General features: G+C 47.4%; 3 non-coding genes across 3 annotated transcripts; all 3 read left to right on the forward strand.

The window, feature by feature from the left end:
• Positions 1 to 7,812: 7,812 nt before the first annotated feature.
• On the forward strand, positions 7,813 to 7,885 carry TRNAN-GUU (transfer RNA asparagine (anticodon GUU)). The gene has a single exon. It is a non-coding gene; the product is annotated as a tRNA-Asn (tRNA).
• A 2,286-nt stretch (positions 7,886 to 10,171) lies between these two features.
• On the forward strand, positions 10,172 to 10,244 carry TRNAN-GUU (transfer RNA asparagine (anticodon GUU)). Its single transcript has one exon. It is a non-coding gene; the product is annotated as a tRNA-Asn (tRNA).
• Positions 10,245 to 16,065: 5,821 nt separating this feature from the next.
• TRNAN-GUU (transfer RNA asparagine (anticodon GUU)) lies at positions 16,066 to 16,138 on the forward strand. The gene has a single exon. It is a non-coding gene; the product is annotated as a tRNA-Asn (tRNA).
• The last annotated feature ends 3,160 nt before the right edge of the window (positions 16,139 to 19,298 follow it).

Genomic DNA, 19,298 nt, shown 5'->3' on the forward strand with positions numbered 1-19,298 from the left:
TTTCTGAGCTTCCGTGGCTCAATGGTTAGCGCGTTTGGCTGTTATCCAATAGGTTGGTGGTTCGAGCCCACCCGGGAGCGGTGTTATGGGATCTCAAATGTAACGTAAAAAGTTAGAGTTTTTCCACAATACCTGACGAACATTTCATTTTTGGGCTTCCGTGGCGCAATGATAAGCGCGTTCAGCTGTTAACCGAAAGGTTGGTGGTTCGAGCTCACCCGGGTGAGGTGTTGTGGGGTCTCTGATGTAGCGTGAAAAGTCATAACTTTTCCACAATACCTGACAACCATTTAATTTCTATGCTTCCGTGGCTCAATGCTTAGCGCGTTCGGCTGTTATCTAATAGGTTGGTGGTTCGAGCCCACCCGGGAGCGGTGTTATGGGTTCTCAAATGTAACGTAAAAAGCCAAAGTTTTTCCAAAATACCTGACGACCATTTATTGTTTTGACTTCCGTGGCGCAATGGTTAGCACGTTCGGCTGTTATCCGAAAGGTTGGTGGTTCGAGCCCACCCGGGAGCGGTGTTATGGGATCTCAAATGTAACGTAAAAAGTCAGAGTTTTTCCACAATACCTAACGAACATTTAATTTTTGGGCTTCCGTGGCGCAATGGTTAGCGCGTTCAGCTGTTAACCAATAGGTTGGTGGTTCGAGCCCACCCGGGAGAAGTGTTGTGGGGTCTCAGATGTAGCGTGAAAAGTCATAACTTTTCCACAATACCTGACAACCATTCAATTTCTTAGCTTCCGTGGCTCAATGGTTAGCGCGTTCAGCTGTTAACCGAAAGGTTGGTGGTTCGAGCCCACCCGGGGGCGGTGTTATGGGATCTCAAACGTAACGTAAAAAGTCAGAGTTTTTCCACAATACCTGACAACCATTCAATTTCTGAGCTTGCGTGGCTCAATGGTTAGCGCGTTCGGCTGTTATCCAATAGGTTGGTGGTTCGAGCCCACCCGGGAGCGGTGTTATGGGATCTCAAATGTAACGTAAAAAGTCAGAGTTTTTCCACAATACCTGACAACCATTCAATTTCTGAGCTTCCGTGGCTCAATGGTTAGCGCGTTCGGCTGTTATCCAATAGGTTGGTGGTTCGAGCCCACCCGGGAGCGGTGTTATGGGATCTCAAATGTAACGTAAAAAGTCAGAGTTTTTCCACAATACCTGACGAACATTTAATTTTTGGGCTTCCGTGGTGCAGTGGTTAGCGCGTTCGGCTGTTAACCGAAAGGTTGGTGGTTCGACCCCACCCGGGAGCGGTGTTATGGGATCTCAAATGTAACGTAAAAAGTCAGAGTTTTTCCACAATACCTAACGAACATTTAATTTTTGGGCTTCCGTGGCGCAATGGTTAGCGCGTTCAGCTGTTAACCGAAAGGTTGGTGGTTCGAGCCCGCCCGGAAGCGGTGTTATGGGATCTCAAATGTAACGTAAAAAGTCAGAGTTTTTCCTCAATACCTGACAACCATTGAATTTCTGAGCTTCCGTGGCTCAATGGTTAGCGCGTTTGGCTGTTATCCAATAGGTTGGTGGTTCGAGCCCACCCGGGAGCGGTGTTATGGGATCTCAAATGTAACGTAAAAAGTCAGAGTTTTTCCACAATACCTGACGAACATTTCATTTTTGGGCTTCCGTGGCGCAATGATAAGCGCGTTCAGCTGTTAACCGAAAGGTTGGTGGTTCGAGCCCACCCGGGAGAGGTGTTGTGGGGTCTCTGATGTAGCGTGAAAAGTCATAACTTTTCCACAATACCTGACAACCATTTAATTTCTATGCTTCCGTGGCTCAATGCTTAGCGCGTTCGGCTGTTATCTAATAGGTTGGTGGTTCGAGCCCACCCGGGAGCGGTGTTATGGGTTCTCAAATGTAACGTAAAAAGCCAAAGTTTTTCCAAAATACCTGACGACCATTTATTGTTTTGGCTTCCGTGGCGCAATGGTTAGCACGTTCGGCTGTTAACCGAAAGGTTGGTGGTTCGAGCCCACCCGGGAGCGGTGTTATGGGATCTCAAATGTAACGTAAAAAGTCAGATTTTTTCCACAATACCTAACGAACATTTAATTTTTGGGCTTCCGTGGCGCAATGGTTAGCGCGTTCAGCTGTTAACCAATAGGTTGGTGGTTCGAGCCCACCCGGGAGAGGTGTTGTGGGGTCTCAGATGTAGCGTGAAAAGTCATAACTTTTCCACAATACCTGACAACCATTCAATTTCTTAGCTTCCGTGGCTCAATGTTTAGCGCGTTGGGCTGTTAACCAATAGGTTGGTGGTTCGAGCCCACCCGGGAGCGGTGTTATGGGATCTCAAATGTAACGTAAAAAGTCAGAGTTTTTCCACAATACCTGACGAACATTTAATTTTTGGGCTTCCGTGGCGCAATGGTTAGCGCGTTCAGCTGTTAACCGAAAGGTTGGTGGTTCGAGCCCACCCGGGAGCGGTGTTTTGGGATCTCAAATGTAACGTAAAAAGTCAGAGTTTTTTAACAATACCTGACGAACATTAAATTTTTGGGCTTCCGTGGCGCAATGGTTAGCGCGCAGCGCGTTCAGCTGTTAACCGAAAGGTTGGTGGTTCGAGCCAACCCGGAAGCGGTGTTGTGGGGTCTCAAATGTAACGTAAAAAGTCAGAGTTTTTCCACAATACCTAACGAACATTTAATTTTTGGGCTTCCGTGGCTTAATGGTTAGCGCGTTCAGCTGTTAACCGAAAGGTTGGTGGTTCGAGCCCACCCGGAAACGGTGTTATGGGATCTCAAATGTAACGTAAAAAGTCAGAGTTTTTCCACAATACCTGACAACCATTCAATTTCTGAACTTCGGTGGCTCAATGGTTAGCGCGTTCGGCTGTTATCCAATAGGTTGGTGGTTCGAGCCCACCCGGGAGCGGTGTTATGGGATCTCAAATGTAACGTAAAAAGTCAGAGTTTTTCCACAATACCTGACAACCATTCAATTTCTGAGCTTCCGTGGCTCAATGGTTAGCGCGTTCGGCTGTTATCCAATAGGTTGGTGGTTCGAGCCCACCCGGGAGCGGTGTTATGGGATCTCAAATGTAACGTAAAAAGTCAGAGTTTTTCCACAATACCTGACGAACATTTAATTTTTGGGCTTCCGTGGCGCAGTGTTTAGCGCGTTCGGCTGTTAACCGAAAGGTTGGTAGTTCGACCCCACCCGGGAGCGGTGTTATGGGATCTCAAATGTAACGTAAAAAGTCAGAGTTTTTCCACAATACCTGACGAACATTTAATTTTTGGGCTTCCGTGCCGCAGTGGTTAGCGCGTTCGGCTGTTAACCGAAAGGTTGGTGGTTCGACCCCACCCGGGAGCGGTGTTATGGGATCTCAAATGTAACGTAAAAAGTCAGAGTTTTTCCACAATACCTAACGAACATTTAATTTTTGGGCTTCCGTGGCGCAATGGTTAGCGCGTTCAGCTGTTAACCGAAAGGTTGGTGGTTCGAGCCCACCCGGAAGCGGTGTTATGGGATCTCAAATGTAACGTAAAAAGTCAGAGTTTTTCCTCAATACCTGACAACCATTGAATTTCTGAGCTTCCGTGGCTCAATGGTTAGCGCGTTTGGCTGTTATCCAATAGGTTGGTGGTTCGAGCCCACCCGGGAGCGGTGTTATGGGATCTCAAATGTAACGTAAAAAGTTAGAGTTTTTCCACAATACCTGACGAACATTTCATTTTTGGGCTTCCGTGGCGCAATGATAAGCGCGTTCAGCTGTTAACCGAAAGGTTGGTGGTTCGAGCTCACCCGGGAGAGGTGTTGTGGGGTCTCTGATGTAGCGTGAAAAGTCATAACTTTTCCACAATACCTGACAACCATTTAATTTCTATGCTTCCGTGGCTCAATGCTTAGCGCGTTCGGCTGTTATCTAATAGGTTGGTGGTTCGAGCCCACCCGGGAGCGGTGTTATGGGTTCTCAAATGTAACGTAAAAAGCCAAAGTTTTTCCAAAATACCTGACGACCATTTATTGTTTTGGCTTCCGTGGCGCAATGGTTAGCACGTTCGGCTGTTATCCGAAAGGTTGGTGGTTCGAGCCCACCCGGGAGCGGTGTTATGGGATCTCAAATGTAACGTAAAAAGTCAGAGTTTTTCCACAATACCTAACGAACATTTAATTTTTGGGCTTCCGTGGCGCAATGGTTAGCGCGTTCAGCTGTTAACCAATAGGTTGGTGGTTCGAGCCCACCCGGGAGAAGTGTTGTGGGGTCTCAGATGTAGCGTGAAAAGTCATAACTTTTCCACAATACCTGACAACCATTCAATTTCTTAGCTTCCGTGGCTCAATGGTTAGCGCGTTCAGCTGTTAACCGAAAGGTTGGTGGTTCGAGCCCACCCGGGGGCGGTGTTATGGGATCTCAAACGTAACGTAAAAAGTCAGAGTTTTTCCACAATACCTGACAACCATTCAATTTCTGAGCTTGCGTGGCTCAATGGTTAGCGCGTTCGGCTGTTATCCAATAGGTTGGTGGTTCGAGCCCACCCGGGAGCGGTGTTATGGGATCTCAAATGTAACGTAAAAAGTCAGAGTTTTTCCACAATACCTGACAACCATTCAATTTCTGAGCTTCCGTGGCTCAATGGTTAGCGCGTTCGGCTGTTATCCAATAGGTTGGTGGTTCGAGCCCACCCGGGAGCGGTGTTATGGGATCTCAAATGTAACGTAAAAAGTCAGAGTTTTTCCACAATACCTGACGAACATTTAATTTTTGGGCTTCCGTGGTGCAGTGGTTAGCGCGTTCGGCTGTTAACCGAAAGGTTGGTGGTTCGACCCCACCCGGGAGCGGTGTTATGGGATCTCAAATGTAACGTAAAAAGTCAGAGTTTTTCCACAATACCTAACGAACATTTAATTTTTGGGCTTCCGTGGCGCAATGGTTAGCGCGTTCAGCTGTTAACCGAAAGGTTGGTGGTTCGAGCCCGCCCGGAAGCGGTGTTATGGGATCTCAAATGTAACGTAAAAAGTCAGAGTTTTTCCTCAATACCTGACAACCATTGAATTTCTGAGCTTCCGTGGCTCAATGGTTAGCGCGTTTGGCTGTTATCCAATAGGTTGGAGGTTCGAGCCCACCCGGGAGCGGTGTTATGGGATCTCAAATGTAACGTAAAAAGTCAGAGTTTTTCCACAATACCTGACGAACATTTCATTTTTGGGCTTCCGTGGCGCAATGATAAGCGCGTTCAGCTGTTAACCGAAAGGTTGGTGGTTCGAGCCCACCCGGGAGAGGTGTTGTGGGGTCTCTGATGTAGCGTGAAAAGTCATAACTTTTCCACAATACCTGACAACCATTTAATTTCTATGCTTCCGTGGCTCAATGTTTAGCGCGTTAGGCTGTTATCTAATAGGTTGGTGGTTCGAGCCCACCCGGGAGCGGTGTTATGGGTTCTCAAATGTAACGTAAAAAGCCAAAGTTTTTCCAAAATACCTGACGACCATTTATTGTTTTGGCTTCCGTGGCGCAATGGTTAGCACGTTCGGCTGTTATCCGAAAGGTTGGTGGTTCGAGCCCACCCGGGAGCGGTGTTATGGGATCTCAAATGTAACGTAAAAAGTCAGAGTTTTTCCACAATACCTAACGAACATTTAATTTTTGGGCTTCCGTGGCGCAATGGTTAGCGCGTTCAGCTGTTAACCAATAGGTTGGTGGTTCGAGCCCACCCGGGAGAAGTGTTGTGGGGTCTCAGATGTAGCGTGAAAAGTCATAACTTTTCCACAATACCTGACAACCATTCAATTTCTTAGCTTCCGTGGCTCAATGGTTAGCGCGTTAGGCTGTTAACCAATAGGTTGGTGGTTCGAGCCCACCCGGGAGCGGTGTTATGGGATCTCAAATGTAACGTAAAAAGTGAGAGTTTTTCCACAACACCTGACGAACATTTAATTTTTGGGCTTCCGTGGCGCAATGGTTAGCGCGTTCAGCTGTTAACCGAAAGGTTGGTGGTTCGAGCCCACCCGGGAGCGGTGTTATGGGATCTCAAACGTAACGTAAAATGTCAGAGTTTTTCCACAATACCTGACAACCATTCAATTTCTGAGCTTGCGTGGCTCAATGGTTAGCGCGTTCGGCTGTTATCCAATAGGTTGGTGGTTCGAGCCCACCCTGGAGCGGTGTTATGGGATCTCAAATGTAACGTAAAAAGTCAGAGTTTTTCCACAATACCTGACGAACATTTAATTTTTGGGCTTCCGTGGCGCAATGGTTAGCGCGTTCAGCTGTTAACCAATAGGTTGGTGGTTCGAGCCCACCCGGGAGAGGTGTTGTGGGGTCTCAGATGTAGCGTGAAAAGTCATAACTTTTCCACAATACCTGACAACCATTCAATTTCTTAGCTTCCGTGGCTCAATGTTTAGCGCGTTAGGCTGTTAACCAATAGGTTGGTGGTTCGAGCCCTCCCGGGAGCGGTGTGATGGGATCTCAAATGTAACGTAAAAAGTCAGAGTTTTTCCACAATACCTGACGAACATTTAATTTTTGGGCTTCCGTGGCGCAATGGGTAGCACGTTCGGCTGTTAACCGAAAGGTTGGTGGTTCGAGCCCACCCGGGAGCGGTGTTATGGGATCTCAAATGTAACGTAAAAAGTCAGAGTTTTTCCACAATACCTAACGAACATTTAATTTTTGGGCTTCCGTGGCGCAATGGTTAGCGCGTTCAGCTGTTAACCAATAGGTTGGTGGTTCGAGCCCACCCGGGAGAAGTGTTGTGGGGTCTCAGATGTAGCGTGAAAAGTCATAACTTTTCCACAATACCTGACAACCATTCAATTTCTTAGCTTCCGTGGCTCAATGGTTAGCGCGTTAGGCTGTTAACCAATAGGTTGGTGGTTCGAGCCCACCCGGGAGCGGTGTTATGGGATCTCAAATGTAACGTAAAAAGTGAGAGTTTTTCCACAACACCTGACGAACATTTAATTTTTGGGCTTCCGTGGCGCAATGGTTAGCGCGTTCAGCTGTTAACCGAAAGGTTGGTGGTTCGAGCCCACCCGGGAGCGGTGTTTTGGGATCTCAAATGTAACGTAAAAAGTCAGAGTTTTTTAACAATACCTGACGAACATTAAATTTTTGGGCTTCCGTGGCGCAATGGTTAGCGCGCAGCGCGTTCAGCTGTTAACCGAAAGGTTGGTGGTTCGAGCCAACCCGGAAGCGGTGTTGTGGGGTCTCAAATGTAACGTAAAAAGTCAGAGTTTTTCCACAATACCTAACGAACATTTAATTTTTGGGCTTCCGTGGCGCAATGGTTAGCGCGTTCAGCTGTTAACCGAAAGGTTGGTGGTTCGAGCCCACCCGGAAACGGTGTTATGGGATCTCAAATGTAACGTAAAAAGTCAGAGTTTTTCCACAATACCTGACAACCATTCAATTTCTGAACTTCGGTGGCTCAATGGTTAGCGCGTTCGGCTGTTATCCAATAGGTTGGTGGTTCGAGCCCACCCGGGAGCGGTGTTATGGGATCTCAAATGTAACGTAAAAAGTCAGAGTTTTTCCACAATACCTGACAACCATTCAATTTCTGAGCTTCCGTGGCTCAATGGTTAGCGCGTTCGGCTGTTATCCAATAGGTTGGTGGTTCGAGCCCACCCGGGAGCGGTGTTATGGGATCTCAAATGTAACGTAAAAAGTCAGAGTTTTACCACAATACCTGACGAACATTTAATTTTTGGGCTTCCGTGGCGCAGTGTTTAGCGCGTTCGGCTGTTAACCGAAAGGTTGGTAGTTCGACCCCACCCGGGAGCGGTGTTATGGGATCTCAAATGTAACGTAAAAAGTCAGAGTTTTTCCACAATACCTGACGAACATTTAATTTTTGGGCTTCCGTGGCGCAGTGGTTAGCGCGTTCGGCTGTTAACCGAAAGGTTGGTGGTTCGACCCCACCCGGGAGCGGTGTTATGGGATCTCAAATGTAACGTAAAAAGTCAGAGTTTTTCCACAATACCTAACGAACATTTAATTTTTGGGCTTCCGTGGCGCAATGGTTAGCGCGTTCAGCTGTTAACCGAAAGGTTGGTGGTTCGAGCCCACCCGGAAGCGGTGTTATGGGATCTCAAATGTAGCGTAAAAAGTCAGAGTTTTTCCTCAATACCTGACAACCATTGAATTTCTGAGCTTCCGTGGCTCAATGGTTAGCGCGTTTGGCTGTTATCCAATAGGTTGGTGGTTCGAGCCCACCCGGGAGCGGTGTTATGGGATCTCAAATGTAACGTAAAAAGTTAGAGTTTTTCCACAATACCTGACGAACATTTCATTTTTGGGCTTCCGTGGCGCAATGATAAGCGCGTTCAGCTGTTAACCGAAAGGTTGGTGGTTCGAGCTCACCCGGGAGAGGTGTTGTGGGGTCTCTGATGTAGCGTGAAAAGTCATAACTTTTCCACAATACCTGACAACCATTTAATTTCTATGCTTCCGTGGCTCAATGCTTAGCGCGTTCGGCTGTTATCTAATAGGTTGGTGGTTCGAGCCCACCCGGGAGCGGTGTTATGGGTTCTCAAATGTAACGTAAAAAGCCAAAGTTTTTCCAAAATACCTGACGACCAATTATTGTTTTGGCTTCCGTGGCGCAATGGTTAGCACGTTCGGCTGTTATCCGAAAGGTTGGTGGTTCGAGCCCACCCGGGAGCGGTGTTATGGGATCTCAAATGTAACGTAAAAAGTCAGAGTTTTTCCACAATACCTAACGAACATTTAATTTTTGGGCTTCCGTGGCGCAATGGTTAGCGCGTTCAGCTGTTAACCAATAGGTTGGTGGTTCGAGCCCACCCGGGAGAAGTGTTGTGGGGTCTCAGATGTAGCGTGAAAAGTCATAAATTTTCCACAATACCTGACAACCATTCAATTTCTTAGCTTCCGTGGCTCAATGGTTAGCGCGTTCAGCTGTTAACCGAAAGGTTGGTGGTTCGAGCCCACCCGGGGGCGGTGTTATGGGATCTCAAACGTAACGTAAAAAGTCAGAGTTTTTCCACAATACCTGACAACCATTCAATTTCTGAGCTTGCGTGGCTCAATGGTTAGCGCGTTCGGCTGTTATCCAATAGGTTGGTGGTTCGAGCCCACCCGGGAGCGGTGTTATGGGATCTCAAATGTAACGTAAAAAGTCAGAGTTTTTCCACAATACCTGACAACCATTCAATTTCTGAGCTTCCGTGGCTCAATGGTTAGCGCGTTCGGCTGTTATCCAATAGGTTGGTGGTTCGAGCCCACCCGGGAGCGGTGTTATGGGATCTCAAATGTAACGTAAAAAGTGAGAGTTTTTCCACAACACCTGACGAACATTTAATTTTTGGGCTTCCGTGGCGCAATGGTTAGCGCGTTCAGCTGTTAACCGAAAGGTTGGTGGTTCGAGCCCACCCGGGAGCGGTGTTTTGGGATCTCAAATGTAACGTAAAAAGTCAGAGTTTTTTAACAATACCTGACGAACATTAAATTTTTGGGCTTCCGTGGCGCAATGGTTAGCGCGCAGCGCGTTCAGCTGTTAACCGAAAGGTTGGTGGTTCGAGCCAACCCGGAAGCGGTGTTGTGGGGTCTCAAATGTAACGTAAAAAGTCAGAGTTTTTCCACAATACCTAACGAACATTTAATTTTTGGGCTTCCGTGGCGCAATGGTTAGCGCGTTCAGCTGTTAACCGAAAGGTTGGTGGTTCGAGCCCACCCGGAAACGGTGTTATGGGATCTCAAATGTAACGTAAAAAGTCAGAGTTTTTCCACAATACCTGACAACCATTCAATTTCTGAACTTCGGTGGCTCAATGGTTAGCGCGTTCGGCTGTTATCCAATAGGTTGGTGGTTCGAGCCCACCCGGGAGCGGTGTTATGGGATCTCAAATGTAACGTAAAAAGTCAGAGTTTTTCCACAATACCTGACAACCATTCAATTTCTGAGCTTCCGTGGCTCAATGGTTAGCGCGTTCGGCTGTTATCCAATAGGTTGGTGGTTCGAGCCCACCCGGGAGCGGTGTTATGGGATCTCAAATGTAACGTAAAAAGTCAGAGTTTTACCACAATACCTGACGAACATTTAATTTTTGGGCTTCCGTGGCGCAGTGTTTAGCGCGTTCGGCTGTTAACCGAAAGGTTGGTAGTTCGACCCCACCCGGGAGCGGTGTTATGGGATCTCAAATGTAACGTAAAAAGTCAGAGTTTTTCCACAATACCTGACGAACATTTAATTTTTGGGCTTCCGTGGCGCAGTGGTTAGCGCGTTCGGCTGTTAACCGAAAGGTTGGTGGTTCGACCCCACCCGGGAGCGGTGTTATGGGATCTCAAATGTAACGTAAAAAGTCAGAGTTTTTCCACAATACCTAACGAACATTTAATTTTTGGGCTTCCGTGGCGCAATGGTTAGCGCGTTCAGCTGTTAACCGAAAGGTTGGTGGTTCGAGCCCACCCGGAAGCGGTGTTATGGGATCTCAAATGTAGCGTAAAAAGTCAGAGTTTTTCCTCAATACCTGACAACCATTGAATTTCTGAGCTTCCGTGGCTCAATGGTTAGCGCGTTTGGCTGTTATCCAATAGGTTGGTGGTTCGAGCCCACCCGGGAGCGGTGTTATGGGATCTCAAATGTAACGTAAAAAGTTAGAGTTTTTCCACAATACCTGACGAACATTTCATTTTTGGGCTTCCGTGGCGCAATGATAAGCGCGTTCAGCTGTTAACCGAAAGGTTGGTGGTTCGAGCTCACCCGGGAGAGGTGTTGTGGGGTCTCTGATATAGCGTGAAAAGTCATAACTTTTCCACAATACCTGACAACCATTTAATTTCTATGCTTCCGTGGCTCAATGCTTAGCGCGTTCGGCTGTTATCTAATAGGTTGGTGGTTCGAGCCCACCCGGGAGCGGTGTTATGGGTTCTCAAATGTAACGTAAAAAGCCAAAGTTTTTCCAAAATACCTGACGACCAATTATTGTTTTGGCTTCCGTGGCGCAATGGTTAGCACGTTCGGCTGTTATCCGAAAGGTTGGTGGTTCGAGCCCACCCGGGAGCGGTGTTATGGGATCTCAAATGTAACGTAAAAAGTCAGAGTTTTTCCACAATACCTAACGAACATTTAATTTTTGGGCTTCCGTGGCGCAATGGTTAGCGCGTTCAGCTGTTAACCAATAGGTTGGTGGTTCGAGCCCACCCGGGAGAAGTGTTGTGGGGTCTCAGATGTAGCGTGAAAAGTCATAAATTTTCCACAATACCTGACAACCATTCAATTTCTTAGCTTCCGTGGCTCAATGGTTAGCGCGTTCAGCTGTTAACCGAAAGGTTGGTGGTTCGAGCCCACCCGGGGGCGGTGTTATGGGATCTCAAACGTAACGTAAAAAGTCAGAGTTTTTCCACAATACCTGACAACCATTCAATTTCTGAGCTTGCGTGGCTCAATGGTTAGCGCGTTCGGCTGTTATCCAATAGGTTGGTGGTTCGAGCCCACCCGGGAGCGGTGTTATGGGATCTCAAATGTAACGTAAAAAGTCAGAGTTTTTCCACAATACCTGACAACCATTCAATTTCTGAGCTTCCGTGGCTCAATGGTTAGCGCGTTCGGCTGTTATCCAATAGGTTGGTGGTTCGAGCCCACCCGGGAGCGGTGTTATGGGATCTCAAATGTAACGTAAAAAGTCAGAGTTTTTCCACAATACCTGACGAACATTTAATTTTTGGGCTTCCGTGGTGCAGTGGTTAGCGCGTTCGGCTGTTAACCGAAAGGTTGGTGGTTCGACCCCACCCGGGAGCGGTGTTATGGGATCTCAAATGTAACGTAAAAAGTCAGAGTTTTTCCACAATACCTAACGAACATTTAATTTTTGGGCTTCCGTGGCGCAATGGTTAGCGCGTTCAGCTGTTAACCGAAAGGTTGGTGGTTCGAGCCCGCCCGGAAGCGGTGTTATGGGATCTCAAATGTAACGTAAAAAGTCAGAGTTTTTCCTCAATACCTGACAACCATTGAATTTCTGAGCTTCCGTGGCTCAATGGTTAGCGCGTTTGGCTGTTATCCAATAGGTTGGTGGTTCGAGCCCACCCGGGAGCGGTGTTATGGGATCTCAAATGTAACGTAAAAAGTCAGAGTTTTTCCACAATACCTGACGAACATTTCATTTTTGGGCTTCCGTGGCGCAATGATAAGCGCGTTCAGCTGTTAACCGAAAGGTTGGTGGTTCGAGCCCACCCGGGAGAGGTGTTGTGGGGTCTCTGATGTAGCGTGAAAAGTCATAACTTTTCCACAATACCTGACAACCATTTAATTTCTATGCTTCCGTGGCTCAATGCTTAGCGCGTTCGGCTGTTATCTAATAGGTTGGTGGTTCGAGCCCACCCGGGAGCGGTGTTATGGGTTCTCAAATGTAACGTAAAAAGCCAAAGTTTTTCCAAAATACCTGACGACCATTTATTGTTTTGGCTTCCGTGGCGCAATGGTTAGCACGTTCGGCTGTTATCCGAAAGGTTGGTGGTTCGAGCCCACCCGGGAGCGGTGTTATGGGATCTCAAATGTAACGTAAAAAGTCAGAGTTTTTCCACAATACCTAACGAACATTTAATTTTTGGGCTTCCGTGGCGCAATGGTTAGCGCGTTCAGCTGTTAACCAATAGGTTGTTGGTTCGAGCCCACCCGGGAGAAGTGTTGTGGGGTCTCAGATGTAGCGTGAAAAGTCATAAATTTTCCACAATACCTGACAACCATTCAATTTCTTAGCTTCCGTGGCTCAATGGTTAGCGCGTTCAGCTGTTAACCGAAAGGTTGGTGGTTCGAGCCCACCCGGGGGCGGTGTTATGGGATCTCAAACGTAACGTAAAAAGTCAGAGTTTTTCCACAATACCTGACAACCATTCAATTTCTGAGCTTGCGTGGCTCAATGGTTAGCGCGTTCGGCTGTTATCCAATAGGTTGGTGGTTCGAGCCCACCCGGGAGCGGTGTTATGGGATCTCAAATGTAACGTAAAAAGTCAGAGTTTTTCCACAATACCTGACAACCATTCAATTTCTGAGCTTCCGTGGCTCAATGGTTAGCGCGTTCGGCTGTTATCCAATAGGTTGGTGGTTCGAGCCCACCCGGGAGCGGTGTTATGGGATCTCAAATGTAACGTAAAAAGTCAGAGTTTTTCCACAATACCTGACGAACATTTAATTTTTGGGCTTCCGTGGTGCAGTGGTTAGCGCGTTCGGCTGTTAACCGAAAGGTTGGTGGTTCGACCCCACCCGGGAGCGGTGTTATGGGATCTCAAATGTAACGCAAAAAGTCAGAGTTTTTCCACAATACCTAACGAACATTTAATTTTTGGGCTTCCGTGGCGCAATGGTTAGCGCGTTCAGCTGTTAACCGAAAGGTTGGTGGTTCGAGCCCGCCCGGAAGCGGTGTTATGGGATCTCAAATGTAACGTAAAAAGTCAGAGTTTTTCCTCAATACCTGACAACCATTGAATTTCTGAGCTTCCGTGGCTCAATGGTTAGCGCGTTTGGCTGTTATCCAATAGGTTGGTGGTTCGAGCCCACCCGGGAGCGGTGTTATGGGATCTCAAATGTAACGTAAAAAGTCAGAGTTTTTCCACAATACCTAACGAACATTTAATTTTTGGGCTTCCGTGGCGCAATGGTTAGCGCGTTCAGCTGTTAACCAATAGGTTGGTGGTTCGAGCCCACCCGGGAGAAGTGTTGTGGGGTCTCAGATGTAGCGTGAAAAGTCATAACTTTTCCACAATACCTGACAACCATTCAATTTCTTAGCTTCCGTGGCTCAATGGTTAGCGCGTTAGGCTGTTAACCAATAGGTTGGTGGTTCGAGCCCACCCGGGAGCGGTGTTATGGGATCTCAAATGTAACGTAAAAAGTGAGAGTTTTTCCACAACACCTGACGAACATTTAATTTTTGGGCTTCCGTGGCGCAATGGTTAGCGCGTTCAGCTGTTAACCGAAAGGTTGGTGGTTCGAGCCCACCCGGGAGCGGTGTTATGGGATCTCAAACGTAACGTAAAAAGTCAGAGTTTTTCCACAATACCTGACAACCATTCAATTTCTGAGCTTGCGTGGCTCAATGGTTAGCGCGTTCGGCTGTTATCCAATAGGTTGGTGGTTCGAGCCCACCCGGGAGCGGTGTTATGGGATCTCAAATGTAACGTAAAAAGTCAGAGTTTTTCCACAATACCTGACGAACATTTAATTTTTGGGCTTCCGTGGCGCAATGGTTAGCGCGTTCAGCTGTTAACCAATAGGTTGGTGGTTCGAGCCCACCCGGGAGAGGTGTTGTGGGGTCTCAGATGTAGCGTGAAAAGTCATAACTTTTCCACAATACCTGACAACCATTCAATTTCTTAGCTTCCGTGGCTCAATGTTTAGCGCGTTAGGCTGTTAACCAATAGGTTGGTGGTTCGAGCCCTCCCGGGAGCGGTGTGATGGGATCTCAAATGTAACGTAAAAAGTCAGAGTTTTTCCACAATACCTGACGAACATTTAATTTTTGGGCTTCCGTGGCGCAATGGGTAGCACGTTCGGCTGTTAACCGAAAGGTTGGTGGCTCGAGCCCACCCGGGAGCGGTGTTATGGGATCTCAAATGTAACGTAAAAAGTCAGAGTTTTTCCACAATACCTAACGAACATTTAATTTTTGGGCTTCCGTGGCGCAATGGTTAGCGCGTTCAGCTGTTAACCAATAGGTTGGTGGTTCGAGCCCACCCGGGAGAGGTGTTGTGGGGTCTCAGATGTAGCGTGAAAAGTCATAACTTTTCCACAATACCTGACAACCATTCAATTTCTTAGCTTCCGTGGCTCAATGGTTAGCGCGTTAGGCTGTTAACCAATAGGTTGGTGGTTCGAGCCCACCCGGGAGCGGTGTTATGGGATCTCAAATGTAACGTAAAAAGTCAGAGTTTCTTAACAATACCTGACGAACATTAAATTTTTGGGCTTCCGTGGCGCAATGGTTAGCGCGCAGCGCGTTCAGCTGTTAACCGAAAGGTTGGTGGTTCGAGCCAACCCGGAAGCGGTGTTGTGGGTTCTCAAATGTAACGTAAAAAGTCAGAGTTTTTCCACAATACCTGACAACCATTCAATTTCTGAACTTCGGTGGCTCAATGGTTAGCGCGTTCGGCTGTTATCCAATAGGTTGGTGGTTCGAGCCCACCCGGGAGCGGTGTTATGGGATCTCAAATGTAACGTAAAAAGTCAGAGTTTTTCCACAATACCTGACAACCATTCAATTTCTGAGCTTCCGTGGCTCAATGGTTAGCGCGTTCGGCTGTTATCCAATAGGTTGGTGGTTCGAGCCCACCCGGGAGCGGTGTTTTGGGATCTCAAATGTAACGTAAAAAGTCAGAGTTTTTTAACAATACCTGACGAACATTAAATTTTTGGGCTTCCGTGGCGCAATGGTTAGCGCGCAGCGCGTTCAGCTGTTAACCGAAAGGTTGGTGGTTCGAGCCCACCCGGGAGCGGTGTTGTGGGGTCTCAAATGTAACGTAAAAAGTCAGAGTTTTTCCACAATACCTAACGAACATTTAATTTTTGGGCTTCCGTGGCGCAATGGTTAGCGCGTTCAGCTGTTAACCGAAAGGTTGGTGGTTCGAGCCCACCCGGAAACGGTGTTATGGGATCTCAAATGTAACGTAAAAAGTCAGAGTTTTTCCACAATACCTGACAACCATTCAATTTCTGAACTTCGGTGGCTCAATGGTTAGCGCGTTCGGCTGTTATCCAATAGGTTGGTGGTTCGAGCCCACCCGGGAGCGGTGTTATGGGATCTCAAATGTAACGTAAAAAGTCAGAGTTTTTCCACAATACCTGACAACCATTCAATTTCTGAGCTTCCGTGGCTCAATGGTTAGCGCGTTCGGCTGTTATCCAATAGGTTGGTGGTTCGAGCCCACCCGGGAGCGGTGTTATGGGATCTCAAATGTAACGTAAAAAGTCAGAGTTTTTCCACAATACCTGACGAACATTTAATTTTTGGGCTTCCGTGGCGCAGTGTTTAGCGCGTTCGGCTGTTAACCGAAAGGTTGGTAGTTCGACCCCACCCGGGAGCGGTGTTATGGGATCTCAAATGTAACGTAAAAAGTCAGAGTTTTTCCACAATACCTGACGAACATTTAATTTTTGGGCTTCCGTGGCGCAGTGGTTAGCGCGTTCGGCTGTTAACCGAAAGGTTGGTGGTTCGATCCCACCCGGGAGCGGTAGTATGGGATCTCAAATTTAACGTAAAAAGTCAGAGTTTTTCCACAATACCTAACGCACATTTAATTTTTGGGCTTCCGTGGCGCAATGGTTAGCGCGTTCAGCTGTTAACCGAAAGGTTGGTGGTTCGAGCCCACCCGGAAGCGGTGTTATGGGATCTCAAATGTAACGTAAAAAGTCAGAGTTTTTCCTCAATACCTGACAACCATTGAATTTCTGAGCTTCCGTGGCTCAATGGTTAGCGCGTTTGGCTGTTATCCAATAGGTTGGTGGTTCGAGCCCACCCGGGAGCGGTGTTATGGGATCTCAAATGTAACGTAAAAAGTTAGAGTTTTTCCACAATACCTGACGAACATTTCATTTTTGGGCTTCCGTGGCGCAATGATAAGCGCGTTCAGCTGTTAACCGAAAGGTTGGTGGTTCGAGCTCACCCGGGAGAGGTGTTGTGGGGTCTCTGATGTAGCGTGAAAAGTCATAACTTTTCCACAATACCTGACAACCATTTAATTTCTATGCTTCCGTGGCTCAATGCTTAGCGCGTTCGGCTGTTATCTAATAGGTTGGTGGTTCGAGCCCACCCGGGAGCGGTGTTATGGGTTCTCAAATGTAACGTAAAAAGCCAAAGTTTTTCCAAAATACCTGACGACCATTTATTGTTTTGGCTTCCGTGGCGCAATGGTTAGCACGTTCGGCTGTTATCCGAAAGGTTGGTGGTTCGAGCCCACCCGGGAGCGGTGTTATGGGATCTCAAATGTAACGTAAAAAGTCAGAGTTTTTCCACAATACCTAACGAACATTTAATTTTTGGGCTTCCGTGGCGCAATGGTTAGCGCGTTCAGCTGTTAACCAATAGGTTGGTGGTTCGAGCCCACCCGGGAGAAGTGTTGTGGGGTCTCAGATGTAGCGTGAAAAGTCATAACTTTTCCAAAATACCTGACAACCATTCAATTTCTTAGCTTCCGTGGCTCAATGGTTAGCGCGTTCAGCTGTTAACCGAAAGGTTGGTGGTTCGAGCCCACCCGGGGGCGGTGTTATGGGATCTCAAACGTAACGTAAAAAGTCAGAGTTTTTCCACAATACCTGACAACCATTCAATTTCTGAGCTTGCGTGGCTCAATGGTTAGCGCGTTCGGCTGTTATCCAATAGGTTGGTGGTTCGAGCCCACCCGGGAGCGGTGTTATGGGATCTCAAATGTAACGTAAAAAGTCAGAGTTTTTCCACAATACCTGACAACCATTCAATTTCTGAGCTTCCGTGGCTCAATGGTTAGCGCGTTCGGCTGTTATCCAATAGGTTGGTGGTTCGAGCCCACCCGGGAGCGGTGTAATGGGATCTCAAATGTAACGTAAAAAGTCAGAGTTTTTCCACAATACCTGACGAACATTTAATTTTTGGGCTTCCGTGGTGCAGTGGTTAGCGCGTTCGGCTGTTAACCGAAAGGTTGGTGGTTCGACCCCACCCGGGAGCGGTGTTATGGGATCTCAAATGTAACGTAAAAAGTCAGAGTTTTTCCACAATACCTAACGAACATTTAATTTTTGGGCTTCCGTGGCGCAATGGTTAGCGCGTTCAGCTGTTAACCGAAAGGTTGGTGGTTCGAGCCCGCCCGGAAGCGGTGTTATGGGATCTCAAATGTAACGTAAAAAGTCAGAGTTTTTCCTCAATACCTGACAACCATTGAATTTCTGAGCTTCCGTGGCTCAATGGTTAGCGCGTTTGGCTGTTATCCAATAGGTTGGTGGTTCGAGCCCACCCGGGAGCGGTGTTATGGGATCTCAAATGTAACGTAAAAAGTCAGAGTTTTTCCACAATACCAGACGAACATTTCATTTTTGGGCTTCCGTGGCGCAATGATAAGCGCGTTCAGCTGTTAACCGAAAGGTTGGTGGTTCGAGCCCACCCGGGAGAGGTGTTGTGGGGTCTCTGATGTAGCGTGAAAAGTCATAACTTTTCCACAATACCTGACAACCATTTAATTTCTATGCTTCCGTGGCTCAATGCTTAGCGCGTTCGGCTGTTATCTAATAGGTTGGTGGTTCGAGCCCACCCGGGAGCGGTGTTATGGGTTCTCAAATGTAACGTAAAAAGCCAAAGTTTTTCCAAAATACCTGACGACCATTTATTGTTTTGGCTTCCGTGGCGCAATGGTTAGCACGTTCGGCTGTTATCCGAAAGGTTGGTGGTTCGAGCCCACCCGGGAGCGGTGTTATGGGATCTCAAATGTAACGTAAAAAGTCAGAGTTTTTCCACAATACCTGACGAACATTTAATTTTTGGGCTTCCGTGGTGCAGTGGTTAGCGCGTTCGGCTGTTAACCGAAAGGTTGGTGGTTCGACCCCACCCGGGAGCGGTGTTATGGGATCTCAAATGTAACGTAAAAAGTCAGAGTTTTTCCACAATACCTAACGAACATTTAATTTTTGGGCTTCCGTGGCGCAATGGTTAGCGCGTTCAGCTGTTAACCGAAAGGTTGGTGGTTCGAGCCCGCCCGGAAGCGGTGTTATGGGATCTCAAATGTAACGTAAAAAGTCAGAGTTTTTCCTCAATACCTGACAACCATTGAATTTCTGAGCTTCCGTGGCTCAATGGTTAGCGCGTTTGGCTGTTATCCAATAGGTTGGTGGTTCGAGCCCACCCGGGAGCGGTGTTATGGGATCTCAAATGTAACGTAAAAAGTCAGAGTTTTTCCACAATACCAGACGAACATTTCATTTTTGGGCTTCCGTGGCGCAATGATAAGCGCGTTCAGCTGTTAACCGAAAGGTTGGTGGTTCGAGCCCACCCGGGAGAGGTGTTGTGGGGTCTCTGATGTAGCGTGAAAAGTCATAACTTTTCCACAATACCTGACAACCATTTAATTTCTATGCTTCCGTGGCTCAATGCTTAGCGCGTTCGGTTGTTATCTAATAGGTTGGTGGTTCGAGCCCACCCGGGAGCGGTGTTATGGGTTCTCAAATGTAACGTAAAAAGCCAAAGTTTTTCCAAAATACCTGACGACCATTTATTGTTTTGGCTTCCGTGGCGCAATGGTTAGCACGTTCGGCTGTTATCCGAAAGGTTGGTGGTTCGAGCCCACCCGGGAGCGGTGTTATGGGATCTCAAATGTAACGTAAAAAGTCAGAGTTTTTCCACAATACCTAACGAACATTTAATTTTTG

Source organism: Phalangium opilio, unplaced genomic scaffold (assembly GCF_054372755.1).
Source record: "Phalangium opilio isolate 3A_F unplaced genomic scaffold, DU_Popi_V2 ptg000505l_1, whole genome shotgun sequence".
Classification (NCBI taxonomy): Eukaryota; Metazoa; Arthropoda; class Arachnida; order Opiliones; family Phalangiidae; genus Phalangium; species Phalangium opilio.